The following is a 15,413-nucleotide window of genomic DNA, read 5'->3' on the forward strand; positions in this document are numbered from 1 at the left end:
GCAGTAGCCCCTCACAGGGTTGGGGACCTAGGACTTGGATGAGGCCTCCTCCCTGGGCCTATAGAGGTATTGGGCAGAGCCACATCCCCTTAAACCAACATAGTGTTCACTTTATGCCTCAATGTCAGACTAAAGTATTATTGAAAAATGACGCCTCTAAAAATTAATAGGAAATTAGTAAACTTGTTCAGTGGGTGTATTTTTAGAACAAATTATGAGCTAAAAGAAAATCATGTTTATCCATGTCCAACGGGCAGTTGGTCCCAGGATGGACTTTGACCCCAGGCCTGGGAATGCCGGGCTGTTTCTCCTCCACCACCTTCTTTTCTGAAGAAATCAGGGATGGAGAGAGCCAAGCGAGAAGTTGAAATTGCATTCCCACCTCAGGCTTCCTGACAGTGGCATCTGGGGTCCAGATGGGTGTCATATCCCACTCACCCACCCTCCCCCAGCCCAGAAGTCTAATCTCCCACTGAGCAAAGGAAGCAGAGTGAGGGGCATAAGAATGGTCCTTCTTCCCCCACTATGCTGCCCTTTCATACCCACACCCACACTCACACCTCCCAGAGCAGAAGAGCTACACATAGACCCTGTCTTCCTCAACACCAGTACATTAGAGCACCCCAAATGGGCAGGGGGACATTTGCTGGACACAGAGGAAACAAAAAGACAGTCCCTCAGTGACACTCACCATTGCTTCCTCCAGGGTCAGGGTCTCCAGGCAAATGAGCGTTTCCTTGGCCCACAGGCACAGGCTATTTATGCTGAACCACCAGGTGTTGGTCTTCTAAGAACCCTTTTGGACAATTTTCTTCCTTGTTGACTCACTCTCACCCCCACCTGGGTTCTGGAAACTTTCCCAACACCACACACATGTCACCTTAGAGTTTACAGAGCACCCTCAGTCCATGGCCTCATCTGCACCTCACTGAGGCCTGTGAGTTCAGCGGCATCATCAATGTCTGGGTTTTACAGATTTCCACGAATCTGAGTTCCAGAGAAGAACAAGCCAGGGAAGCAGATTGAGGGTCAGATGAGAAAGCAAGTTGCACAATAATCTACAACTATTGCAAAAGCATATGCATTTGCATATTTCAAGAGCATAGCTTGTTGTACCAACTTCTCTTTGTCCTTCACGTCAACATTACTACCCAGATAGTGGGAAAGAGCATTTGATAAGATACAACATGCAGTGATGATTAAAATACTCAATAAAATGGGTCTTAAAGGAAAGTACCTCAACATAATAAAGACCATATATATGATAAACCTCCAGCCTTTATCATACTTAATGGTGTAAAACTGAAAGTTGCAGGATATAAAATCAATGTAAAAAATCCACTGCTTTCCTATATATTAAAAACAAAACCTCAAAAAATAAACGAAAAAAAGAGTCCTTTTGAAATTTCAACCATAAGAATAAAATTCCTTGGAATAAACTGAACAAAGGATGTGAAGGACCTATGTACTGAAAACTACAAAGCATGATTAAAAGACATTGAAAAACACAATAAAATGAAAAGATATTCCATATTCCTGAATAGGAAGAATCAATATAGCTAAAATGGCCATATTACCCAAAATAATATGTAAATTTAATGTGAGTCCTATCAAAATCCAAAATCATTTTTTTTAAACAAACAGAACCAAAAACATAAGCTTTGTATGGAACCACGAAGACTCCCTAATAACCAGAGCATTCCTGAGTGAAAAGAACGAAACCAGAGGTATCACACTACCTGCTTCAAATTATACTACAGAGATATAATAATCAAAACAGTATGACATTAGCAGAAAAACAAACACACAGACCAATACAACAGAATTGAGAGCCCAGAAATAAAACCACATGTATATGGGCAAATAATTTTTGAGAGGAGCCCAAAACACCATAAGGAGAAAAGGAAGCCTCTTCAATAAATGGCACTGGGAAAGTTGGAAAGCCTGATGCAAAAGAATGAAACTAGATTACAGTTTTTCCCTAGGTACAAAAATTAATACAAAGTAGATCAAGAACCTAAATATAAGATCTCAAACAATTAATTGCATACAAGAAAACATAGGTCCTAAACATAGGGACCTTGGTTGTAGAGAACATTTTATGAATTTGACCGCAATGGAAAGAAAAGGAAAAAATAAATGACATGAACTATATCAAACTAAAAAGCTCTGTGCAGCAAAAGAAACTGCAACAAAACAAAAAGGCAACCAACTGAATGGGAGATAATATTTGCAAACAACAGTTCCAACAAGGGGCTAATATCCAAAATACATAAAGAATTCGGACAGCACTAAGAAAACAAACAATCTGATAAAGAAATGGGCAGAGGACCTAAACAAGCAGCTCTCCCAAGAAGACATACAGTTAACAGAATATGAAAACATGTTAAACTTCACGAGCTACTAGAGAAATGCAAATAAAAACTACAATGTGATATCGCATCACACCTGTTGGAATGGCTATTATCAACAAGACAGGTAATAACAAGTGTTAGAGAGGTTGTGAAGAAAAAGGAACGCTCATTCACTGCTGGTGGGAATGTAAAATGGTACAGCCACTATGGAAAACAGTATGGATGATTCTCAAAAAATTAAGAAGAGAGTTATCATAGAATCCAACAGTCCCTCTTCTGGGTATCTACCCCCAAGCTCAAAAACATTTATTCACAAAGATATATATACCTCTGTGTTCATTGAAGCATTATTCACGGTGGCCAAGACATGGAGACAACCCAAGTGTCCTTCGATAGAGGATTGGATAAAGATGTGGTACATACATACTATGGATACTGCTCAGCCATAAGAAAAAATGAAATACTGCCATTTGTGATAACATGAATTGATCTTGAGAATATTATCTTATGCAAAAAATGTCAGTCAGGCCTGTTCAGCATGGCTCAGTGGTTAAGTGTTGACCTATGCACCAGGAGGTCACAGTTCAATTCTCAGTCAGGGCACGTGCCCAGGTTGCGGGCTCGATCCCCAGAGTGGGCTGTGTAAGAGACAGCCAATTAATGATTCTCTCTCATCATTAATGTTTCTATCTCTTTCTCTTCCTCTCCCTTCCTCTCTGAAATCAATAAAAATACATTAAAAAAGAAAAAATGTCAGTCAGAGAAACCTAAGAACAATATGATTTAATTCATATGTGGGATATAAAACTGAAACTCATAGACACAGACAACACTATGGTGATTACCAGACAAAAGAAGGTGGAGGGTAGTAGAAGGGGAAAAAAAACAAAAGCCAAATGTATGGTAATGGAAGATGATTTGACGAAGGTTTGTGGGCACACAATGCAATGTTTATGTCATGTATCATAGAAATATATAATTGAAACCTATATGATCCTATTAACCAATGGTACCCCAATAAATTAAATACAATAAATAAATAGATATATTCCAAAAGAAAGAAAAGAATTAAATTATTTCATTCTAGTTGCCAAATTAATAGGGGCATTGAAATCACAAGGGTCTTGGCTACCTGAGGACACTGAAGCACAGCACAGAGATTACCTTGCCTGAGGTCCAACTCTAAGAAGAGGAATATGCCCAGAGGGACATAAAGCAGGTGAAAGTACAATTTTAAATTGGGGAAGTCAATGGCTGAGGTGCAGGCAGAGGGAGATTCTGACTTGATTCCAGCATAGATCATGCCTCCCCCACCAAAATGAAGAATAAGCACCAGGAACAGCTTGATGGGCAGATGACCTCATGGAGGCCTGTGAGTCCTGCCTGCAGATGGGTCCTGGCTGCTGCTAGGAGTTAGAGGCCTTGAGAGCTCAGCCAGTGCATCTGGGCAGCACTGGGTGTTCTGAGGTAGGAGAGAGTGACATGTGAGAAGCTGGAAGTATTGAAGGAGTTTGGAGACTAGGAGATCCAACCAAAGTAAGGTTGAACCCAAACTAATTTATCTGGCTGCATCCTCCCTCCCCCCAATAATCCAGAGTTCATATGAGGTGTTTTTTATTTTATTTTTTCTCTCAGTACCTTGAATTCACACCAGGTGGCAACCTTCCCTGTGACTCCTCTATCAAGCTGCTTCCAAAAAACATTTCCAGCAGACTTTTAATTCCTTGCTTTAATTCTTTTCTCAACTCCAGTCACTAGTGCCTCTGTGCCTACTCCATTAATTCAATCTCATTGGCAAAGCTCAACAAAGGCCCTAAGTTGCCAACCTTATGGTTAATTTTCCTCCCTCAGTCATCAAAACTTTTTTTTAAAACTCTCTTACTTCAGATTCTTATTTTAAGCTTAGTTTCATGGTATATGCACCGAGTCCTTTATGCTTTTGGAAATATCCCATAACATATACCAGTGTATGGTATGTGAGCCTCGCACCCTGTGGGACTCTGAGGAAGGCCATCTGGAAGTGGACCGTGGGACCTTGGGAGCCTGGTGAGTGTGTGAGCCCAGCCTGCAAACTGCAGGGAAACAGCTCGCATTGGTCTCACACAGTTTGCACACAGGTACACCCACCCCTGCCCACACCTGCTTGCTTTGTTTTCTGGACTCTCTATAACCATGAGCTGTGAAAGCCTGTGATGCGGAAACCTTCACCAGCAGGCCCCACTGGTGTCCACATAAGTCTAATGAACCCAGGTCCTTCACAGCCAGTCCTCTGGTTTATTTCTTTAAAACCAGCAGGCAAGCCCTAGCCGGTTTGGCTCAGTGGATAGAGCTTAGGTCCCAGGCTCCATTACTGGTCAGGGCACATGCGCGGGCTGTGGGCTCTATCCCCAGTATGAGGCGTGCAGGAGGCAGCCAATCAATGATTCTCTCTCATCATTGATGTTTCTATCTCTCTCTCTTGCTCTCTGAAATCATAAAAAAATAATCAGCAAACAACATACTGATGTTTTTCTCAGACCTTAGCTCTTTGCAGAACAAGTCCTGTATTCCAGTTATTGGAGACAGGACAGGAGGTGGTGTGAATGTAGTGGGGAAATCCCAGGTGGCAACCCTGATTGACAGTTGGGGACCACCTGGAAAATGCCAATAGGACTATTTTTGGTCCTGGAATCAGTGGTGTTAAAGCTGCCACTGGCAAATGAAAGGAAAATAAAGAAAATGGGTCTCTTGCCTGGCCAGAGTGGCTCAGTTGGTTGAGCATCATCCCATGAACTGAAAGATCACCAGTTCAGTTCCTGATCAGGGCACATGCCTGGGTTGCAGCCTCCATCCCCAGTAGGCGGTGCGCAGAAGTTAGCCAATTGATGTTTCTCTCTCTGTCATTTTCCCTTCCTCTCTTTCTCTAAAGTCAATAAAAACATATTTTTTTTAAAAAGTAAATGGTTCTTTTAAACCCCCAAAATTCTTCTGGGGGCCCTGAGGAAGCTGTGGTTCCAGGGACAGTGCAGGAATTGGTGCCTCCCCCAAACTCTGTGTGGGCAGCAGGAGCAATAGGGGTGACTGCCCCACCCCACTGTGAGAGGCAACAACTGACACTTTTAAAACTGAAGTGGTGGAAGGTGTCCAAGCCTAATACCCTCCCTCATCTCCAGCCTTTTTAAAAGTTGGCAAGGACACTAGGTAATTAAGCAACACACTAAAGGAATGCAATAATCACCAAGAATTCAAATGGTGGTTTAAGTTTAGTGAAGGTCTTTCAAAGTTATTAACATAAAATACGTGTTTGTTTTGCCTGGGTTTACAAAACAAAGTTCATGTTATTTATCTCTGTTACAAAATTTGTCAATAAAATGGCTTGGGTAATAATTAACTTTAAACTCTCATACAGTTAGTAAGAACAAATAAATTTGAATCTGGAAATGAATATATTTTTTACTTTATTTGAAGTATGTCGCTTGAAAATGTGAGTCTATTTGCCAATGAAAAACACCTATTTCTAGAAGTTGTGAAATGTATTCATAAATTTGTCAATCCAAAAAGATGCTACTTACTTGCTTTTAGATGTCACTACAAGTTAAGTTTTCTAAGGATTAAGAATTCTAATTCAGTTGGAAAAAAGTATATGGTTTTGTAGAGGCCTTGAGAGCTCAGCCAGTACATTACGTACACATTACAGTAGTTAATGTGTAAGTTGTCTGTCTCCCTAGCAGCCTGGGAGAAACTCAGAGTCAAAGCTGGCGTGTCTGCTGTCCCGAGCACAGAGTCCAACACACCAGAATTGGTAGCGGATGTTGGCTACACAGGATGAGATGAAATTCTTTCCCTCACTCTCTCCACTACCAGGTGAGGACCATGTTCTGGTTTGTGTCACTTCCCACCCTTCTGTGTGTGGTGACAGTGTCCTTCTCAGAACCCACAACCTGTGAAGATGCCCAGGAGGCCTACTCAGTGACTGCCTGTGGCATCCCGGTCAACAATGGCACCCCAGGCAGAGATGGGCGAGATGGAGCCAAGGAGAAAAAGGAGAACCAGGTACCCAGGCTGGTCTGACTTCTTGAATCTTTACTCCCCAGAGGGATCTGGGACAGAGCCATGAGCAGGCTCCCCTTACATTATGATGGGGATGAATCTCTCAGGATAATTCCTGTACATTGTCATTGTCTCCTAAACAAAGACGCTGCTGTGACCTGCTTCCCACCTTTCCACGCGGGAATCGGTGGTGTGTGCTTGTCCATAAGAGACGGTATCTGCAGCCCGGGCAGCTGGCGCTGGAGGCAGGTGGTTTCTAGAGTCAATGTGAATCTAGTGCTGAGCTTTTGGAGGAAAAGAATGAGAGACAGACACTGGGCCACATGTCCTTCATCTTCCAACAGGGCAAGGCTCCGAGGCTTGCAGGGCCCTCTAGGGAAACTGGGGCCTCCAGAAGTAGAGGGGCTCCTGGGACGCAAGTAGTGAAGGGTCAAAAAGGAGATCGTGGAGACAGTTCAGGTAAGGAGCTCATCTCAGCACGGCGTGGTCTGAGGGGCCAGCCTGGGAACTGGAGGGCCAGGTGGGAGGGGCCCTTCTCCGCTGCCCCCCTGGCAGACCTCCCCTCTGCTTCCTGACCCAGCACTCTCACTCCTCCCAGTCCTACTTGGGGCCTGAAGGGATTCCCACAGGCGCCTGAGAACAGACTTGCAACCCTGCTGGCCACCCCTCTCGGCCCCTGCAGATGGACCAGCTCCCTCAGCTGGAGCAGCCAATGCCAGGCTCCTGGGTGAGCGGGAGGAAACCGGTCCTCTCGGGTGGTGGGTTTAAGTTTGTTGTCACAAGAGTGGCAGGAAGATGATCTGCTTCATAAGATCCCTGGTGCAATAGAGTAATGAATAGGGTAACTGAATAAATTCATCCAAAGTGAAATAAAGTAATTAGTAACAACAAAACAAAAATGATGACCTCACAGAAATATTTTCCCACTGGCCCATCACAATGATAAGAATACTAGTGATCCACCACGCCACGGGACACCCCAAGTCCCACTAGGCTGGGAGACCCAGAGTCAAGACCCGCCCACCCGCCCTAGCCTTGGCTTGCACACAGCCTCCTGGTGACCAGTCTTTCTTTGTCACGATGTGACAGCATCCCGGCCAAGAGGTTTTTACAATAGAGATTAAAGAGCTCACCTAGAATAAGAAATGAAAGTATGGTTAAGAAAATTTTTCAAAACAGAGATTGAGTTCGGTCTTTTCCTATAAATGAGTGTAACATTACAGTATTTAAGCAGTATGTGAAGAAAAGGATCCAGAACTAGAGTTTGAAAGTTACCATTATTGCTAGTGTTATTCCTAGTTTCAGAGTTACAGTTTATAAAAGTTATGAATTATGTCTGAGAAGGAATACAGTTATGTTTTGTTTTCTCTCTTCCTTTTGTTTTCTTATTTTTCTAAAAAAAAAGCATACTTTTCTCCTCCCATAAAATATACTCTGTTCTTGAATTTAGGGTCTTTTTCTCAATATATGCCCTTCTCCTGTTGCTTTGCAGTTACGGAGACTGAGCTGGCTAACTTAGAGAGAGAGCTGAGGAGCCTGGAGGCGGAATTGGACCGCATCAAAAATGTAAGCCTCTTCCTGCCCCACTGGGTTCCCGCTCTCCCCTTGTCCTTGAGCGCTCTGAGTTTTCAGGAGGTGGAATAGAGCTAACAATTGTGAACACAAATTATATACCAGGACCTGTGCTAGGTTGGCATTTTCTCATAATATGGTTTCATTCTGCCCTCTCAATACTGCTGTTTGTGAGCATTATGATTATTTAATTTACAAGTGAGAGAAAATAGGTCCAGGATTTACAGATAATTCATTCAGCATCACCCAGGTGGGAAGCAGCAAAGAAAAGCTTGCATGGAGGTCTGCTGCCTCCATATCCTTTCTCCTTCCTCAGCACCCACTGTTCTCAGATGGCTGTCCCTGCCCCTTTCTATCCTGTCATCCAAGCCTGGCAGCAGGGCCCACGACTGTTACCCTCTCCACCTGCACTGGGGCAGTTTGTGTCGGGGGACTGTCTCCAGGACAGGCTCCCCCAGGAGAGGCGGGGCTCTGCTAGGGCCTTCCCTAGGCTGAGGAGCTCCCCCTCACTAGGACCTGACCCGAGGGGGTTGCACATGGGCTCCTTTTCAGAGTCCTGACTCCCCAACAAGGGCGTGGTCACCTACTGGCCTGGGTTCCAGGCCAAGTTGTGGGGAGCCGATATAGGGTTAAGCCTCGGACTGACCTGTTGGCAAAGTCACAAACAAGTCCCAGCTTAGAGGGCTCAGTCCTCTTAGCATAATTAGGCTTGACCTTATAACACTCCCTAGATCTTATCTGGGAAGCTAATGGGCTGAGGGAAGTGCAGGAAGTGAAACTATGGTCAAAACAAGTGAAACTCACAAGAACAGTGTAACTATAGTAACCACTACCTTGTTTACCTCTGACTATAAAAATGGTTTGTGCGGCTGAGCACTGGTGGAAGTCCTTCCTCTTGAGTTGGACTTACCCGCCTGGCCCCCCAGTATTTCCAAATTACCTTTTGTCTTTTCTCTTTCATTTGTGTGTAGCTCCTCTTCCAGATCCTGAACCCTGAGCCACGCGGGAAGTGGAGGGAAACATTTACAACACCAAGTCAATCCCACCCATCCTTTGTGATTTCAGTGCAAACCTTCTCCTTGGACAAGAGATCCGGAAAGAAGGTCTATGTGACCAACTGTGAAAAGATGCCTTTTTCCAAAGTGAAGGCTCTGTGTGCTGAGCTCCAGGCCACCGTGGCCACCCCCAAGAATGCCGAGGAGAGCAAAGCCATCATGGACGTGACCAATGACCATGCCTTCCTGGGCATCACAGATGAAGCGACCGAAGGCCAGTTTGTGTATGTGACAGGAGGGAGGCTGACCTATAGCAACTGGAAGAAGAATGAGCCTAATGACTTTGGCTCAGGAGAGGACTGTGTGATCCTTCTAAAGGATGGGCTCTGGTAGGACATCTCCTGCTCTTCCTCCTTCATGGCCGTCTGTGAATTCCCAGCCTGAAGAGGTGGTCCCTCAACCCCTCCTTGGCTCTACTGAGCTCTCTGCTGCCCTAAAAGAAAATTCAGTGATGTTTTTCTCATGTCCAGTGTTGATTCATTCTTTGGTGGGTATGGTAGGAAAATGAAGGGATGGATTTGATTATGGGATTAGGGAGTGAAAAGAGGCTGACATGAGGGTTTCTGTTCCAGTTCTTGGCAGAGGACACTCTCTGTCTTGCCTAAGAGCAGCAGTTCTCAACCTGGGGGTCGCAACACCTTTGGTGGTCGGATGACCCTTTCACAGGGGTTGCCTAAGACCATCCTGCATATCAGATATTTATATTATGATTCATAACAGTAGCAACATTACAGTTATGAAGTAGCAACGAAAATAATTTTATGGTTGGGTCACAACATGAGGAACTGTATTTAAAAGCTAGAGGTTGAGAACCACTACCTAAGAGCATAGCACTGGGTCACAGTCAAACCATGGAAAGGGCCCAGTATAGCCCTCTCCTTTTTCAGCGAGGACACTGCGGCCCATCACAGGGACCTATGGAGGCCCACATCTGTGTCAGTCAGCAGCGGATCTCAGCCTCAAAGAGATCCAGTTCCTTTTGTCCAAGTGCTGCCACCACTTGATGCCCTTGATCCCTCCCCATGGTTAGCCCAGTCCTATCTGTGACATGGATATGTCTTTAGTTGCTCATGTGGTGCACCAGAAAACCCTTCACCAACTATAACACTTCGCAATATCCAATGTCCATGTTAAAACTCAAAACCTGTACAGAATATTTATAAAAGTTTATCTGAACTGAACAGAGGATACACCTGGAAGCCAGACAACAGCCCGAGAAAATGCTTCTCAGAATGACAGTTTGTAGCTTCCTTTGAGTACTTGGAAGTGAGGAGGGACCTAAGGGAGAAAACTGAAGGTGGAGGAAAGCCAGGCAGGGAATGGATTGCAGGGCAGGTGATGAGATTCCATGCTCTGTTGAGGGTGGTTTCTCTTGAGGGGTCTTCAAAGAGGCAGTTCAAAGGTGTGTTAACCCTTTTACTACAAACACTAGATGCCTGCAGTGTGACTACTCACTGTTGTTATAGGTTCACTCAGCAAGATAGACCACCGACTCAGAATTTAAATTTAAGAGCCTTTATTAAGCTGGCCACCTGACTACAGTTACAGCACCCTGCCGAAGCAGAAGCTGAACTGCAGCGCTGACTGCAAGAGTTACATTTTATTATTAAATTTTGTGGAGGCCCAGAGACAAATGTGTCTTTCAAATTCTGGGCCCCCAATATGGAGGAAACTCTCTTTATTTATACTGTTCCCAGTCCTTTGTCTCCCAAATTTGGAATGAGACTTCCGGGCCTTCTGAGAAAGAAGGCCTGTGTGCTGGGAAGGGACCATGAGACCATATCTCAAGGCCTGGTCTGATGTCAGTACCTTCCTATCTATGTGTTTTAGGAACAGCCAGCACAGCATGACCTGTCTGGCCAAAGTTCCAGATAAGCAGCCCAGTACAACTGTGACCTGCCCAGTTAGAAATCTGTGATCAGATCACCCTGTGAGGTTACATTTAATGAAACCCCTTTTGCTTCCACACCAACACGGTACCATGATTAGTCCCAGGAATCCCCAAGTGGCTGTGGCCTCCTTAGAGCCATCAGGGTAATCTTGAGGACAAAGGACAGGCTTTCCTCCCAGCATACTTTTTTTTTTAATACATTTTATTGATTTTTTACAGAGAGGAAGGGAGAGAGTCAGAGAGTCAGAAACATCGATGAGAGAGAAACATCGATCAGCTGCCTCCTGCACATCTCCTACTGGGGATATGCCCGCAACCCAGGTACATGCTCTTGACTGGAATCGAACCTGGGACCTTTCAGTCCGCAGGCCGATGCTCTATCCACTGAGCCAAACCGGTTTTGGCCCAGCATACTTGTAGGACACTGATTTGATATGGCCCATGCCAGCATCACTGTGGGGGGCAAAAGGTCAAGCAGACTCCTGACCTCCCTCTTCACAGGGCACTATCAGTCTCAGTCTGTCTGTGGTCAGTGTTCCCTCCCTACGAAGACATCCTCATTCCATTATAGGTCAATGGGTCTATTATTAGTAGACACAGAGGAAACACTCCCCAATGGTGAGTTTCACACCCTGAGGGTCAAATGATGCAGCATCAACCAGTCGGCTGACCAAACCGCCTCTGAGCAGGATTCTGACACTGTGGGCCCATAAGCCTACTCATGACAATGCATGTTTTTAGCAATCTCAGGGGCAGTGAAGCTGAGAGGCTGCAGAACCCATGCATGAAACTGGGGAGAGAGTGAATTTCAGCACCACTTTGAGGCCATTCACCAAATAAGGTTGAAAAATAGTTCATGAATGTGCCAAAGGCCACTTAATGAAATGTTTTTATTGCCCTGACCGGTTTGGCTCAGTAGATAGAGCATTGGCCAGCGGACTGAAGGGTCCTTGGTTTGATTCTGGTCAAGGACATGTACCATGGTTGAGGCACATCCCCAGTGGAAGGTGTGCAGGAGGCAGCTGGTTGATGTTTCTCTCTCATTAATGTTTCTAGTTCTCTATTCCTCTCCCTTCCTCTCTGTAAAAAATCAATAAAAATGCATTAAAAAAATAAAACTTCAATTAAAAATATTTTTATTAAAATTAGTTTTCTATTCTGTTTTTCTTTGTATCTGAACTACCAGAGAGAGTACCATAAACTTAGGAAGTGCTTGATGAGTATTTGTTGAATGGGTACACCCCAAAAAATTCCCACATGGATGCATGGATTGGATCTGACAAATGAATGTAGAGAGAGGCCTCTCCCAGGTGCCCTCCTTCTGCAGGACTGTAGGGCAGGGGTGAGAGGTGGCCTGGGAAATGCTGAAGGCTGGTAAAGTAGGGGTGACAGGGCAGGACCTGGCCTCTAGCACACCTAGACTGTCACATCACTGGATTTTCAATCCCAAGAGACTCTCCTTCAAGCACTGCACTTGGAGGCAATGCCAAGAATAATTTTGTGATGTCGAGCAGAGCAATTCCCTATTTTAAATTAAAGTCCATTCTGCTTACCAGAGAGTGGGAGACTACTTCAAGTTCAGAGGCACCTATCAAACCAATCATCAAGGCAAATAGAAAAAGGAAAGAACAGAAACTTTCAAGAAGAAAGGAAGATACACATACGATGACTCAGCAAAGAAGGATTTCTGCAACTAAGCATGGAAGTTAAGGCCTAAATTTCCTCACAGTCAAGAAAACAAGGAGAAAACTGACTGGTAACCATTATATAATTATTTCTGTTTTCTGTAAGGGGCGGGGGATTCGTGCTCTGCCCTGAGGGGATTGTCTTCATGTTTATACTGTGCATAAAGGACAGTATCTTTAGATATAAAATTGTAGAAGACAGTCAGGTACTTCACATGGATTGTTTCCCCATATGTAGTGGTCGCCCCTAGTCAGAGAAACAGTAAAAATCTACAGGATAAGTTGAAATTCTTCCATTCCCCTTCCAGCCTTCTGCTCTGCCTGTTCTTCCCGTGACCTTGAACCAGATCGGCTTTTCAGACCTCCTCTCTCTAAATGCAACTACCTGCCATGATTCTGCCTCGATCTAGAACTGAGGCAACCACCTTCCTGAAATTCATTTTCCAATTCTTATCAGCAAGTAGTGGAACCCATGCAAGTTAGCTCTGGTGAAGTTGGCCTTAATCTAAAGAATAAGGATTCTCATGAGGATCTAAAGATAGTAACTACAGGGAGAAAACCAAGATGGCGGCATAGGTAAACACTGGAAATTGCTGCCTTGCACAACCACTTCAAAAATACAACTAAAAGACAAAACAGACATCATCCAGAACCACAGGAAGGCTGGCTGAGTGGAAATTCTACAACTAGAAGGAAAAAGAAAAGCACACAGACTCAGAGGAGGTACGGAAGTAAAGTGCAGAGGTACAGAAAGGGCTGGCAACTGAGGACACCATTGTCTTTTTCAATCCGGAGGGAGTCTCAAGCTCCCGACTACTCTGAACTCCAGTTCAGGGAAAGTCTCTGGGGACCCAGACTCATACGGGGAGAAACTGGACTGTCTGGCATCTGTCGGAACTCGAGGGCGGCTTTATCTCAGAGGTGCTTGCAGCGATTACAGGGACACTGAGACTCGGGGCCTCTTAGGGTAGGACTGAGGATCAGCCATAGCTGTTTGCTCCACCCTGTTGATTCCCTGAGACCCTGCCCCACCCAAGCTGTGTGCAGAGGCTTTTGCATATGAAAGGCCTGGCCCTTTGCAATCTGAAAATTACCTAACAAATTGCAGCTGGGTCAGAGAGACCCAGAACTTCCAAAAGAAGGCCCAAGGCCCCACAGCAGCTTGCATTGCTTCACAGCTGGGCCTCATCTGGGCACCTCCAAACCCCAAACAAAGAAGAGGAATCTGCAGATCTCTTCATAGCTCCTGCTGGGTAGCCTCAGGCAGAAACTAAATTAGCACCTCCTTAGAGATCCAAGAGCCAGTGTACCCAGTGGTCAGAGTTGACCATCCAGATTACAACTCCTCCGATCCATAAGGGACACACTCAGGGGGCAGACTCAGTGAGCACCAAAGGCCCACTGAAGCAAGTCTTGCCCCAGAAGGGTGTCTCCAACACAGAAGTTCTCCCACTGTAGACACAGCTGATTCTCACAGCCAATTGGCCTGGAGGTCAATTCCTCCCAGTGATACCTATAACAATCAAGGCTTAACTACAACAAGACTGTGCACAAAGCCCACAAAGGGGTGCACCGAGAGTGTCCACCTAAGGTAATTGGGGAGGCTGAGCCACTGGGCCCTATGGGACACCTAGCACACAAAGCCACTCTATCAACACCGGGAAGCATAAAAAATGCAGAGACAAAGAAACAGGTCACAAATGACAGAAATGGAGGAAAGCAAACTAATGGAGGACATAGAGTTCAAAACCACAGTTATAAGGTTTTTCAAGAATTTTCTAGAAACCGCCGATATATTTAGTGAGACCCTAGATAAATCTAGTGAGACCCTCGAGGATATGAAAAAGGACCAACTAGAAATTAAGCATACAATGACTGAAATAAAGGATATTATGCAGAGTTCCAACAGCAGACTAGAGAATCGCAAGAGTCAAGTCAAAGATTTGAAATACAAAGAAGCAAGAAACACCCAACTGGAAAAACAAAAAGAAAAAAGAATCCAAAAATATGAAGATAGTGTAAGGACCCTCTGGGACAACTTCAAGCGTACCAACACCCGAATTATGTGGGTGCCAGAAGAAGAGAGAGAGCAATATATTGAAAACCTATTTGAAGAAATAATGACAGAAAACTTCCCCCACCTGGTGAAAGAAATAGATGTACAAGTCCAGGAAGCACAGAGAACCCCAAACAAAAGGAATCCAAAGAGGACCACACAAAGACACATCAAAATTAAAATGTCAAGAGCAAAAGACAAAGAGAGAATCTTAAAAGCAGCAAGAGAAAAACAGTCAGTTACCTACAAGGGAGCACCCATACGACTGTCAGCTGATTTCTCAACAGAAACTTTGCATGCCAGAAGGGAGTCGCAAGAAATATTCAAAGTGATGAATAGCAAGAACCTACAACCTAGATGACTTTATCCAGCAAAGCTATCATTCAGAATTGAAGGTCAGATAAAGAGCTTCACAGATAAGGAAAAGCTAAAGGAGTTCATCACCACCAAACCAGTATTATATGTAATGCTGAAAGGTACCCTTTAAGAAGAGGAAGAAGAAGAAAAAGGTAAAGATAAAAATTATGAATAACAAATACACATCTATCAACAAGTGGATCTAAAAATTAAGGGAATAAATAATCTAATGAACAGAATAAACCGGTGAATATAATAGAATCAGGGGCATAGAAAGGGAAAGGACTGACTATTTTCGGGGGGAATGGGGTGTGAGGGGTGCAGGAAGAGACTGGACAAAAATCGTACACCTATGGATGAGGACAGAGGGAGGGTAGTAAGGGCATAGGGTGGGGTGGGAACCAGGCGGAGGGG

General features: G+C 44.6%; 1 pseudogene; it reads left to right on the forward strand.

The window, feature by feature from the left end:
- The first annotated feature begins 6,206 nt into the window (after positions 1 to 6,206).
- LOC102427131 lies at positions 6,207 to 9,394 on the forward strand (annotated as a pseudogene).
- Positions 9,395 to 15,413: the final 6,019 nt, after the last annotated feature.

Source organism: Myotis lucifugus, unplaced genomic scaffold (assembly GCF_000147115.1).
Source record: "Myotis lucifugus unplaced genomic scaffold, Myoluc2.0 scaffold_3472, whole genome shotgun sequence".
NCBI lineage: Eukaryota > Metazoa > Chordata > Mammalia > Chiroptera > Vespertilionidae > Myotis > Myotis lucifugus.